The 14,116-nt window shown below is 33.2% G+C and overlaps 1 protein-coding gene and 1 pseudogene across 1 annotated transcript in view; one reads left to right on the plus strand and one right to left on the minus strand.

Annotated features, from left to right (window-relative positions):
- Positions 1 to 14,116, minus strand: part of LOC128231387 (sialate O-acetylesterase-like) — a 270,653-nt gene that overhangs the window by 128,464 nt on the left and 128,073 nt on the right. The window lies entirely within an intron of this gene.
- On the plus strand, positions 1,768 to 5,734 carry LOC128230747 (uncharacterized; annotated as a pseudogene).

Here is a 14,116-nt window from a genome sequence, read left to right on the forward strand (position 1 = left end):
TCTTAAAGCACTTGTGAGTTTAGAGGACTTGCATTTGAGGCGATTCTGGAAATAAAATGGATGTGTTTGCTATCAACATTTGCGCTGTATATTAAAACAATGACAAAAGTAATTGAACAACTTAACAATGTTTGCTAATGCGCATGCATAGGGCTAGCAATTCACCAGCAATGCGCCAGCATCATAGACTCGTACAATCACGTATTCAAGTGTTCAAGTAACTCAATATAAAATAAAATTAAAACTAACCATAGAAATGTTCTAACAATAGTGATTTTTGGATAATGTAGATAATTTAGAATTATATGAATTAAGAAATCCGATGTAGAATTTTCCCGGTCCTGTTATCTCATTATTTTGTTGGTATTATTTAGTACAAAAACGTAATTATAAAACACAATATAACAAACGTGATTTATGGACTTGAACAATTACAAAAAAGTATTTCACGTCCGATTTAAGTTGAAATAAGAAACAAAAATGAGAACTACAATAACTTTAAAATGTTTTGCAGTCATGTTTGTGTACATGATATTAATCAGTATGCATTTATCCTTTCAAAAATATCAATACTATTTTAAGAAAACAAGCAACATTATTTAAATTTACATGATAACAATAAGTACACAGACGCATGCCATAATTAGATATTGACCGTTAAATATTAAGTTGGAATAATCATTGACATATTCTCGTACACATAACACAATCTCTAGTAATAGCTTTTATCGCTTGATTTGCCAATATTTCAACACTTGGCTCTTTAGTCACATTATGTTTTCTATACGGCGTGAATTCAATTATATCTTCGCATTAACGATGGACAGTCCGCAAAACGTTAACATTATGACTTAAGCAAAATAGCTGACACTATCAGATGTGTTTATCAATTTAAATCATAATAGTTTAAACAGAGCACGTGCACCTGGAGTTCTCAACTTAAGTCAACAAACTATTACGTGCGATTAAAGCAAAAGAGCTGACATTATCAGATATGTTTATCAATTGAAATAATTGAAACCTAACAGGCACCAAAGCAATTTAAACTCATGTAATATCAATAACATTGATAAACCATAAGTACGAGCATCTGGAGATCTCAACTAAAGTCAACAAACTATTACGTGCGAATGCCATCATCATGCTCTAATCGTTGCTTTAGATACTTGTTGATTACATCTGCAACCAACTGCATTTAGAGTTGACATGCCGTTGAATTGTTTATTTGAACAATACAAAATGTTTTAATTTCTCCTGAGCTCTTTTTACGTATGTTTTCATTAATCCATTATTTTAAATGCTAAGTGTTGCCTTCAAAGGCTGTTGAACACAGCAACACGATTACCTTCGTATGGCTGAATTTCAATAAAAATGTACAAAAGAATGTTGCATGTTTTCCAAACGTTCTATGGGATGGGTCTTGGAAGAATTCGTTCAACACTTAATTTCATCCTGTCTCGTACCTTTTGATACGAATACAACAAGCATCACTGTGTAAAGAAACTCTCTCAGAAATCATCGGATTGAGATACATTTGTCAGTCATTCAATAAATTACCTCCGATTATTCACCCTGCTTGAACATGCATCAATTCCTGTAATGTATGTTAAATAAACAAGCAAATGAATTCCTATGGAATATGAACCGGTTTTCGTGAGGCCTGATTTTGATAAGGAAATATTTATCTAAGATTGGATTTCCTCTGATCTACATCTTGCCAGACCAAGTTTTGTGAATCAGTAATGTCAGGGAGACATTCTGGTGAAGATGGCATCACTCATTGAGCTCTTTATGCCAAAGTTTTTTTACGGATTATCCAAGCGCTAAGACACCCATCAAAATATTCAATGATTTGGTAGACATCATGTCTGCCTTACGTACATAAGATACCCAAGAGATAAACCTTCTTTCGTCAGGTTTGTTTTGTCGTATGTTTGTACCCTTGCAGATGACTAAAAGTTTTAGATAATGTCCATACCATCCAAAACGTGTCACATTTATTCTAATTTCATTGACTCTGTTATGAAATGGAAAAATCCGACATTTTAAATCATACGGATTGTTTATCATTGCACTTTCAGTAGCGGTTTGTGAATGAATAAAGGAGAACGCGAATAAACTATTAAAGCTAAGAGTATTGTAAAATACCCATAATTTGCACTTACCCAAAACTGCTTTAATACACAGAAACAAATTATCGGTCCTCGATATTTCATTATACAATTACAAGAAATTCAATAAATGTCTGTAAGAGAAATACACACTCTTAGGTTGTTGCACTTACAACATCTTCTAGTATGGAGGACTTCATGTTTTAGTGTCGTTCCTAAATATTTTTTTGTGATAATTGCTGATGAAAACGTCATTTCAAACCGTCTAGAAAAATGCCGACCTCAAAACAATGGGGAAATACGCATCTTAATTGCAGAGCTAAATTTCTAAAAATAGATATATCGATAAATCATTTTTATGAGAGATCTTTTTCGTGACTGCTTTATTAAATACTTTCAAAGTTGTCATTCAAACTATTTTTCATATACTGATTGGCCTTAAAAGCAATCACATGAATGCTCTTTTTACGACGTTCCATACGTTCGTTGTAACGAGCACGATTATATTCTAAAGAAACTGAAAGGAGGTGGCATTCAAATGTTCAATTCACATGCAAACAGTATGAATGCAGATAATGTACCGCATGAGCATCATCTAGACACTGGGAGTCGAAACCTTACCAGAATTATATTTTAGATTCCTGAAGCAGATTCCTTCATATTATCGAAAACCTTTTGATTATATCACCATTCATCAGAATATATAGCGCAGGTGAAAAGATTCCGCCGGTGATGCCATTCATCAGCCATACATTGTCAGCGTTTTGCAGATCTTGTAATGTATTTAACCCAATTTCTCGTTAGACATCATCATCTGATCATGTGCTTATCATTTTACTTGATGAACATCGCGTAGTGAAATAGAAAACGAATTTCCCCTAAGATCAATCAACAAATTGTTTTTTTATGTCAACATAATTGACAGCTATCAGATAATTATTCAAATGTGGCGCAGTATTTCAGTATTCAAGATACAAAACATACCCCAAAAATGACATAAAAGTAATTGTAAAATTATAAGAATAATTTAATGAAATAATTTCCTTAACTGATCCAGTAACAAGCACTGTTGTATGTCTATGGTATGAACAATACATAGAAATGGTACATAAAAAGTTTTGTAGAACATATCTATAAATAAATCCGTGTTCGTAACCTACTTGTTTTTTATGTTTTAAAACTTTTAGTTTAATTTGGAAATGAAAGGCTTGGTTTATGTCTTATTGTGAGCGAGCCGGCAAAAGCCTTCGATACAATTCGAGACAAAAACCGCCAAAGAGTTATGTTATTTTTTTACCAGTGTTAGTCTATCTTTTATAATATTTAGACGTATAAATTTAATAGGATGCGATTTACACTTTCAAAGAAGGCAACAAAATAACAAATGGTATAGAGTACCGAATTACCGGAATCACTTAACGAACGAGAAACTGCTTTCTTCGACAATCTCATAAGTTCACCTTATTTTCTATTTGAGAATATCATTATATATATTTTTACTGTATTACGGGGGCGAGAACAAGGTGTGTGATGCTTCTGTTCGAGAAGTAAAAAGTTTCCCTGACATCAAACCGCTACTGCATAGATTGCATATTGATGGCTACAAAATTGCAATTGCATCCGAGTAAGATATGTTGCCTTAAATCATTATAAGAGCAGTTGTGTGTAACCTTAAAATATCATTTAAATTTCTGTTAAGACAAGAGTAAATGTATTTCAAGCATAGGGTAGTCTTGTTAGATTAGAGAGGTAAAAGGCGTCCTGGGAAAGAGCTCGATAATCCATCAAATCAGATGAGTCTGATGCATTAATTTCATAAGTTTTAGTTTCACCTGTTTTAAGATAACGAAAGACGTTTTTATCGTTTCATCTTTAAAAAATAATTGAAACTATAAGTTGTTGTCATAACATTGAAAACCGTAATTTTCACGAATGGGAATTGCTTTCATTGCTATTTTGATAAGGACTTGTGTAAGAATATGTTAAGCATCAACTAGGACTATGTATCATCAAACAGTTTCTTGTCTAAATAAAAATAGGTCTTCTCCGGATACTCCGGTTTTCCCCAGAGGATACAAGACCACATCCTCTAACGAAAGTGACTGTTCATAAAAGACAGCACTCAAACAATAGTGACTTTGCATAAGTTAACATAAATTTCTTTATGATCGTTGTTACAAATGATATAGTTAAACTACAGGTTATGGCGGATATATAAAATTAAATGCTGAATCACTAAATCTATCACAACGACAAGTCTGTTTTACAGGTCGTTCCTGAAGGAGGAATGTGCGCGTCTCGTAAAGCTGTTCGGATGGGATGAGTTTATTGACTACCAGGAAATCTACCCGGGATCCAAAATATTTCACTTTGTCAAGTATTTATTCTTTTAGATTTTTTTTTTGATAACTGTTTAAATTAAACCAAAAGTATGCAAAGTTAAGGTCTTTTCATCTACTCTTTAACCATATTACAAGTTCTCGTATTGTGTCACTTGTAATATGCTTAAAGAGTAGATTACGAGTTTGGTTTCCATTGTAATATTGTAAGAACGAGTTGACAGGTTTTCTCCAACATAGTTAACATTGAGACACGATACATAGTTCATTTAATTCTTCAATCTAACAGGATAAAGCGGGCAAGCGGAGTGGACTTTTGTGACATGCTGTACTTTGATGACAAGAAAGAACATCTGGCGGGAGTTGCGGCCACATGCACTGGTAAGGAGTTAACTCTCATAAACAATATATACAAACAACTTTTCTAACTGGTCACCTATACTAGTTTTAAACAAATAGCTGACGAGTCATGATAATATTGTTGAAATTACAATGGAACGAAAAACATCCAAAACCAAAAGTAGCATTGAGCACCATATATTTGAATATAAGACAACACAAAAAACCCTTCTTCATAAATAAACATGTAAAGTACATTTACAGATAAATTTGAATATATCATAAAACATATGACAAAATAATCAAGTGTTGTTAAATGATTGTTAAAATGATATTTTATAAAATACCTTAATTTTCGCTGATTTTTTTTCAATTACAAAGGAAATACATAATAATCCAAATATTTGAAAGGGGAAGGTAATTTAAGTGTGAACTGGAATTTAATATGACGGTTAACAAAAATGATGTAAATGTATTGTTTTTGTTACAATATAGGCTTAACAACAGTTTGGGCTGACCGAGGAGTATCGGAAGAAATTATAGAAGAAGCTTTTCTCATGTTTGCTAAAAATGTAGAAAGCTCCACATACTTCCGGTCAAAGCCTGTCACGATTTCCCGCCGTAACTCAACGGATCCTTTCGTGAGTCTTCGGCCGCTGATAAATCTTCGACGGCGCAACTCCATTGAAACAAAAAACAGCTTGCCACCTCCAAATATTATTTCTGGCGGAGCCACGCTTGCTCTAGCCAATGGTATCACTGGACTTCATTGTAGGGACTCAATTCTAAGTCGTCTATTTCGCATCAGTTTAATCCAAATTTGCCCGGATTGAATGGTCCTCGGCATATTTCACATCAGTTTAATCCAAACCTACCTGGATTAAATGGTCCTATGCCTGATAGGCCCAGAGGGGCAAATCAAGGCGACGTTACAGTATTATGTGAGATGGAGGTGTTGAAATAACATGATGTGTCTAAACAGAAAGTGTAAATGAATTGTGATAGGACACAAAATAGTGCCATTTTGGATGTTCTTGATTACATCTGAATTGAAATTTCATTCATTAAGACTCCCAGTCAACAACAAACAATATCCTTGTAAATGTGCCCCGTAACATATTGCACATTTTCAATAGTTATTAGAAAACGAAAGATGTATAGTGTGATACTTCCTTTGTGCTTTTAGTATTTAATGAACGAGTTTTGTTTTCGTCATTGATCACGAAATATCACAGTTTCACATTTGAATGAACATTACAGTGAATATATTTCCACCCGCATATTCTGTTTGCTTAAATATGTGTGCCAAAAAACAACATGAATGGCAAGAAATAGGTAACAGAATACAAGTACGGTTTTCCTACGGTATTCGTAGCCCAAGTAAACCTGTCAAATTGTTAACACTTAGCGATAATGCTATATATTGATACATGGTGACCAGAAATATATTGCTATCATTTAACGTGGTTTTGTTTGTTGTGTCTAATATGTGAATTATATGACCGAATATCCTTTTATATAATGTTGTCGAAATTTATCTTTAACCTTCATTTCAACTGAAAATACCAACTTTGAGATATTTAAAGACCAAAACAGATCGTTTGTAATATCGGTTCGGTATAAGTTTAAAATAGTCTTTGTCTCAATATAAAACCCTTTCAAAGATACCAAAATAGTATAAGGTCACTAGGAATCAAACAATCGAATCATTGTAAAACGGACATCATAGTTGTATGCTGCATTCCTAGTGCAAAGATGTACATGGACAGAAGTCCACATAGTATTGTACATAAAAGTCGTCTTGTAGGAGCTTTACCAATATTAGAAAGAAACATACTTCATGTACAACGGAATTATCTAGTATTTTATAATGGCATACTAGACTTTATACACATGAACAAATCGTCCAACTTACATTGGAGATGTGTTATTATACATGTATATATTAATTCATTTCGGTTTGCATAATGATTAAATCATGCATTCATGCATTTTATTGACGATGCACGATTCTTAACCTTTCTACAGACGAAATATCGTTCTACTGCTAATGATTAAATCATTAAGTCATGAATAATATTGACGATGCACAATTTCAGACGAAATATTGCCTTACGCGTTTTAGGGTAATTATTTTGAATGATAATTGACAAGCTGTACGTAATGTGTAAATGAACGTACATGTCTGAATAATACTATCAACCTGTGCACAGGAGCAATACCCTACGAACAGAACAAAAAATGGACATTAAGTGTTCATATTAAAACTGTTAATAGCATATAGGTTAAAAACTCAGAAAAAACATAGCCCACTCAAACTTCTATTTGATTGGGTTCTCAAATATCATATACTTACAAACACGTTTAAAGGTACAGTGCTGATTTTCAATGTATCATATATTTTATCCTTTGTTGACTTGTATTGTTAAATAAAATGTATAAAAAGAAAAATATGGAAGTTTATTTTGTTCTTTTGTCTTTTAATGCCCACTTAGTTTAATATTGTTTAATTCGACAAGGGTAACCAACAAATGACACACAAGACCTTAAACAAATATTTCAAAGCTTGCAAAATTGTTTGCATGATAGTTGTCATGTTGTCATGTTAATGTATGTTTTTTAATGGCCAGGTAGTCCTAGAGCCGGTTGCTCGAAACCTCTGTTAAAATAACAGACGGCCTTTTCATCGTATTATTTAATCTCATAGCTCGGCACACGAGGGAAATGAAAATGCAAGCAACGATATCATAAACAAAATTAACGTTTGAAAACTCATTCTATCATTTGACTGTTATATTAACATAATTAGGTGTTAAGCTATAGATATTTCAGACTGAAAGAAATAGCGTACAATATGCTAGTGACGTCAAACTGTTTAAGAATGTGTTTCTAATTACAATTAAAACGACCAAAACTCCAACCCTAGTCAAATATAACCTTCGATTCTTTTGTCGTACGATGTTAGCGATGCTTAGGAAGAGGAGAATGATGCTTGTTTTGTGGAAGAGGATTTGAAATCGCGTAATAGCGTTCAAATGTAAATATCTCTACGACAAGTGTCTTTGAAGGCATGTTTTGTTGCAAAAAAATCCCGAAATTTCGTATGACACATCCATGAGAGTCTACAAATGTCCCTAAACTCTGTCCTAGATCTGTGTTGTTCGAAGTATACACAGGGGCTTTAGTAGATTTACTTAGCCACGTTAAAATGCAAACATGTATTGACTAAAAGTCATCAAGTTATTCGTTAACAGTTTATTTAAACTCAAATATATGAAGCAAATCCTACCGATAAAATATAATATTCAATCTTTAAATGAATTGGAACTGTGATAGAAATGTGTGTCTTTTTCATTATTTAAGAAAAAGTATGAAATAAGCCTATTTGATGCATGCGTACTAAAATTAAAATTAAATAACCTCTTCATCATTAAGTTCTAAAAGCCTTTCAGCAATATTGTAAAGTTCAGATTTTGATACATTAAAAAAAAAAATAAAAAAAAATAGGTATGCTTATTAAGGCTTGTTAGGTACCGCCTTGGAACGGCCAGTTAAATGTATATTTACTGGAGGGTTAAAGCAATTTACTTGCACAAACCCCACTCCTATCCCAACAATCTTGAATAAAGAAAAAAACGTAAACGGTAAACACATTAAAACACCAAGGGGTCTGTTATGAAAAAGCATTTTCATCACACCCATACTCATTATATGTCCTATTGGCAGTCTTTGGCTCTCTTTTCTCTTCCTCAATACCCTCCCCCTTTAATTTCATAAAAGTAAACTGACGACATACTAATATTCATAACTGGAGTTACATAAGTGTATAATTATGAAATATTTCTACTATTCCAGATATAAGACATATTGAATGTTCAGAGAAATATTGATGTGAATGTCAATTATCCCAGCATGCATACTCAATCAACATTTTTAAAAACATAAATCATCATCGTCTCTCACCTGAATCAATTTGTACGACATTCTGTCGAATGCAAATGGGTAAACATATGTTAAACTTTGTCTGTTAAGACATTTCATTTACGTTTTATCGATGCAAATAGGTACTAATTTATTATACTTTGTCTGTTCAGACATTTCAATAACGCTTCATCGATGCAATCTGCGAGGCGTTAACCACATTTTTGGAAAACTGGGTTAATTAGTTAAGCTTCGCGTTGGTTTTAAGTTCTGGTTATTTGAATAGCTCTTCAAATATTTGAGTTTTTTAATTTGGCGTTTAAAATATCGTTGAGTTCTTAAGTTAAATGATGAGTTTGTCTGCTTGCTTTTGTCTTCATGAAGATTTGATCACTGATTATGCTATACATTTAAATACTTCGGTGAAATGGACGAAAAGTGTGTTAAAACGTGAAGAAGTTATGAGTTAAATGTTTGTAGCGATATTTTACTATTGATGCCAACTGTGTTCGTTGTTTTGTCAGTAACTTCTTCTATGTGCTAGTGAAAAAAACAACAGTATAACAGTAAGAGTTTTTCTGCATGATTAATTTCCGGTTTAAGAATATATTGTTCTCTGATTACCCGATTAATATGCTTGCTTTAATTTTAACTGTATGACCATTAAATACTATACGAATCACCATCCCCCTTTGTTATAGAAACCTAATATTGTATAGTGTTTGCTTTTGTAGCATTAAATACAAATTAAATGTACTATTATGTACAACTGGCAATATCACATCGTGATCTAAGACTAAAGCTTTGTAAATTGATTGCTGATATACTCTCAAGTTCTCTTCAAACGTATCATATTCACAACATTGTTGTCAATCGGGTGTACATCTACATATAATCTAGTTAAAATCTGGCGGATAAATATGTGAAAACGTCTGTGGTGCTACCTTAAGTCTTGAATGATACTGATTCCGCTGGAGCAAACACTTGCTATTTTTTCCAGTTATGCTGAATCATTTTGCCTTGCCTTTAGCGAAAAACATATCTTGGAGGATCAATGTATTTTTGCATTGTGTAACGATCATGATTGACGAGGGACGACAACTCTTCAACAACTCACTAAGAATAGAGATATACCAACAAAGATTATAATAACAATTTATTAACAATTATACTACAAACAAATGAATGAATATATACAAATGAATACATTACTTAAGAACCCATTACTTTATCACAGCTGCTTTAATGTTAGTGCACTGAAGTGAACGAAGACTATACGCAGACCAATGTCTCTGATGTAAAAAAAACTGAATATCTAGTGGTGTAGAGTCCAGGCGTCAATAACTGTAACAGACCAAGAGCAATGCAAGGACAAGAAGTCGATCCTACGTAGCAGATAGCGGTCTGAGCCGTCAAAAGCCCGAAAGTGAAGTGTCGGTTCGAACTGAACCGGAAATCAAAACGTATTGCCGAGCTGTACCAATACCCGGAAGTGTAGAAATGTATGCTGTGCACCGAGTTGTACTAGCCTGGAAGTCGGCATATGTCACGTGACCGGCGGTATACCGATGTGACGGTGATCCCTAGTCGAGCCCTTGCCCAACTAACAGCTGACGAGTTGACGATGGATATTTCATTGAGTATGACGCCGTGTAGATATGACGTTGGTCTAATATTCCTGGCGTAACGCTTTCGGTGCATTCCTGACCTGACGTCTACTTTGCCAAACGTACCACCAAGATGGAACGGCTAAAACATATGACACTATAAATACTTTGTCACAAATGACTGACGCATACAGTCATACTATGTATAAGGTACAAAAAAGTAAAATGCCACTTGAAGCTATTAAATCTAATCGCATTAAGTAGTGCACAGGTTTTCTGCTACATTATTGCTATTTGTATGGATCGCTTTAATAAATGCTCAGTACATATGAAATGTGCTTTAACTACACCAACTAAACATCAATTAAATGTATTAACTTTAAAGCAATACACCACAATAACAATGTAATATTTTAATTGAATTAAATCAATTCAACCTTTCTATATAGATAACTCTATGTCTATCAGTAGAATTTTCCCAATTATATACGAAACACAGACATAACGTAGCGTTTACATGGACATAAATATATCATACACAACCCAATGAGTTTATGTACAAGCTCTCGACGACAATGCAATATTCCACCAATACAAGTGTACTATTGTTGAACTAAGTTCAATCAACAATTTAATAAATTAATCTCGACACAAGTACTTATTGCAAAAATAAAACAATTTTATTTTATTTAACCTCTAACAAGAGTAACAAAAACTTACATTAAATAATAAAAATAACTGACCCAAAATGCCGAATATTGTGGACACTTACATGTGTTCCAGCTGGTGCATAGTCCTGTCAATGTAACTGTCGGTCTAATCGGTCCCTGGGCGCCGTATATATTCTATATGCTACTTTCGCGCCACGTCGTGGAACACAAAGTTCTTGTGCATATTTCCAGCCACACATGTCTAAAATTAACAATAACTCGCAAAATAAAATAATCCTAAAAACTAGTATCATTCATATTTCTCTGACCTTTAAAAGTTGGTTATCTTTATATTTATTCATAATCATATATCAAAGCTTGAATGGTCCATTGTACTTTAGTATGTATGATTTATCATAGCTCTGTGACTTTACACAAGGCATTTGTTACAATTTCCAATATGCTGGTCCATTAAGTTCACGTTCTATTATAAGAGCAATAATAAACGCGATAGGTGCGATAATTAAATGTTTCCTGTCACTTGCATGCAAATCGGTCCAACAACAAGATTCCTTGTCAATTTATTTTATTTATAAGGAAAGTAGACTACGTGATGTTGATCTAAAGTCAGGTGGTCATATGGTCACGACAATGAACTGCTTTTCTATTCTTAAATGTCAGAGGAAAAACACAAATACTGCTTTAGATTCTTATCAAAAGTTCGCGAACAACCGAACTTAACAAAAATACACCCATGAAAATCCATCCCTTTGCAGAATAAAGACTCTAGCAAAGAAAATCGGCCAGATAATCTACATCATATACAAAGTTCATGTAAAACAAGTCAAACCCCACCCGCAAATGCTAAAAAATATGCAGCATTTTACGATATTGAATTCCATTTCTGTGTTGAATGACAAAATGACAAAATCACAACAGAAATGAATTCACTCTTTCCCGGTGCAGTTCTGAAAATCCAACACTTTATTCAAACTGATTTGAATCCATTGAACATGTGGCGATTGCTTGTAAACACTTTTGATCCATGACCCATGACCGGAGTAGTCTTTGACTAGCCGAATACTTGTTACAAGATTAGATAATGTTTGTTGATTGATCCAAGTTTATGCACTTTTAAAAGGTTTTTATGTCTTGAATTGATATTGACGTATTTAAATCCAATTACTTCGACTAAAATCGTATTAAAAAAACAAACAAACAACAGTTATGACAACTATTTTTATCTTATTTTTATTTTTATTTTTTTTTTTTTTTTTGGGGGGGGGGGAGGGCGCATTTAAACATGGATGCCGACTTCAACAGGAAAACAAACAGTTTTCTTCCTTGTTTTTAAAGAAATTTGATAGTTTAAAGGTAATTTATAGGGTTTTAATGAACAAAGCAACATGATTAATAGAACACTAGGTTAGTGCCTTAGATGGAGAAAGTTTATCTGGGTCGGCTGAGGAATTCCTTCGCCATGCCAGATAAACTTCCTCCATCCACGGCACTAACCTAGTATTCTCTATGTACACTTCTTACATTCTTAACTTTTAGTTTATTATTTATTTATTATTATTTATTTAATTTAGTTCGATTGTGGTGAAAGATGGCAGCTTTAAACATCACGCTCGAGACTGTTTCCTGGACAAAAACAAGAACTGGTGTCAATTTTGGTGTCTTATTTATTGTTCAAATCCAGACGCTAAGAAGGGGATGCATTGTATTTCCAATACAGCAATTCCAATTACATCGACAATCTTAACTTTATCAGTAAAGCAATTTACAGTTGCATTTTTCCTTCGAACTCTAAAAAATGTTGTTGCCAACATAGTTTTATTTCTATGCCACACAAAAGCAAAGCTTGGATCCTGTCCATTTAGTTTCCATTGCATAATGAATTGAACATAAAGTTTAGATACTAATACTTAATTGTCCACAATACTAGCAAGTTACAAAACCATCGGTTTCCTGCTATTATATTCCAAGTGTAACAATATTGCCTTAATAATACGAGAGTCATCTTGCTACGGCAAGTATACATATAAAAAAATAAAAGTTGTTACAGCTATCGGGTGCATGGTTGTTCTTGTGAAGCTTAATCATAATGACATATGTGGATTATTGTGGCAGTTAGAACTTAAAAAAGTGAATAACAAGTAAAGCCAATAATAATGAAACTCATTTTCATTGGTATGCCTAATCTCAACATCAGAAGACATGTCGGAAATAATCAGCAGCTTTATTAACAACATAACTAAATTAATTAATTTTGTATTATTTAATCTTACTAGGTGGCGTCAAACGAGTTCCAAATGTAACCAGCTTATGAAAACGTAATTATACGTATGAATGTACATAACTGTTTATGCAGAATGTTGCTTGAAAAATGTCATAAACTCCTCCTTTTCAGCACAAAAAAAGGCTTGTCGGTTAATTTATGTTAAACATGATCTTAATAATAATAACTATAGAACAGACAAATATTTTATAATTGTCTTGGCAAGAAACGAAGTTGCTTTACTTACAATGGTATTTATTGGATCAACCGTTTTTTTTCCTTTCAACTTCAAAGAGCAAACTTGATCTGTGGTCCAGGAATAGTTCTTGTAATTTGGCAAAGATTCGTTATTTCAGACACCTCAATTAATATGATTAAATATAGCTCTGGGAAAAAGAATCTTCGATATTAGTAGAAATAATGTTGGCCGGATGATATTCAAGTAGAAAAATAAGTATTAACGAGAATTGCATTTTGAATTCATGTTGTCAAAGAGAGCCAACGTTGTCGATTCGATGGAAGCGTTCTGCGCTGTTTAAGACCTATCAACCATACATAACTAATTGATTTAACAGTGCTTTAACAACCATGTGTTTCATCAACAATGTAAGATCGTCCATTAAGAAACGCTCTCAAACCGACTGCTCTTATATAAAGTTATACACTAGCAGTGCCATTGCGGCATTGACTTGTATCGACAACAGACGACGAATTACAGAAACATTAACGGCATAAACAAACAAAAGGTCACACAAGAGCATGAAGGCCCCGGGTTTTGTGCTGTTAAACTTTTGCTTGTAATTATAATGTCATTCAATTCAGGATTGAATGACATAATATAAGTGTAACTGGTAAAATGCGAATGTTT

The sequence above is a fragment of the Mya arenaria genome, chromosome 4, assembly GCF_026914265.1.
Source record: "Mya arenaria isolate MELC-2E11 chromosome 4, ASM2691426v1".
In the NCBI taxonomy this organism is placed as follows: domain Eukaryota; kingdom Metazoa; phylum Mollusca; class Bivalvia; order Myida; family Myidae; genus Mya; species Mya arenaria.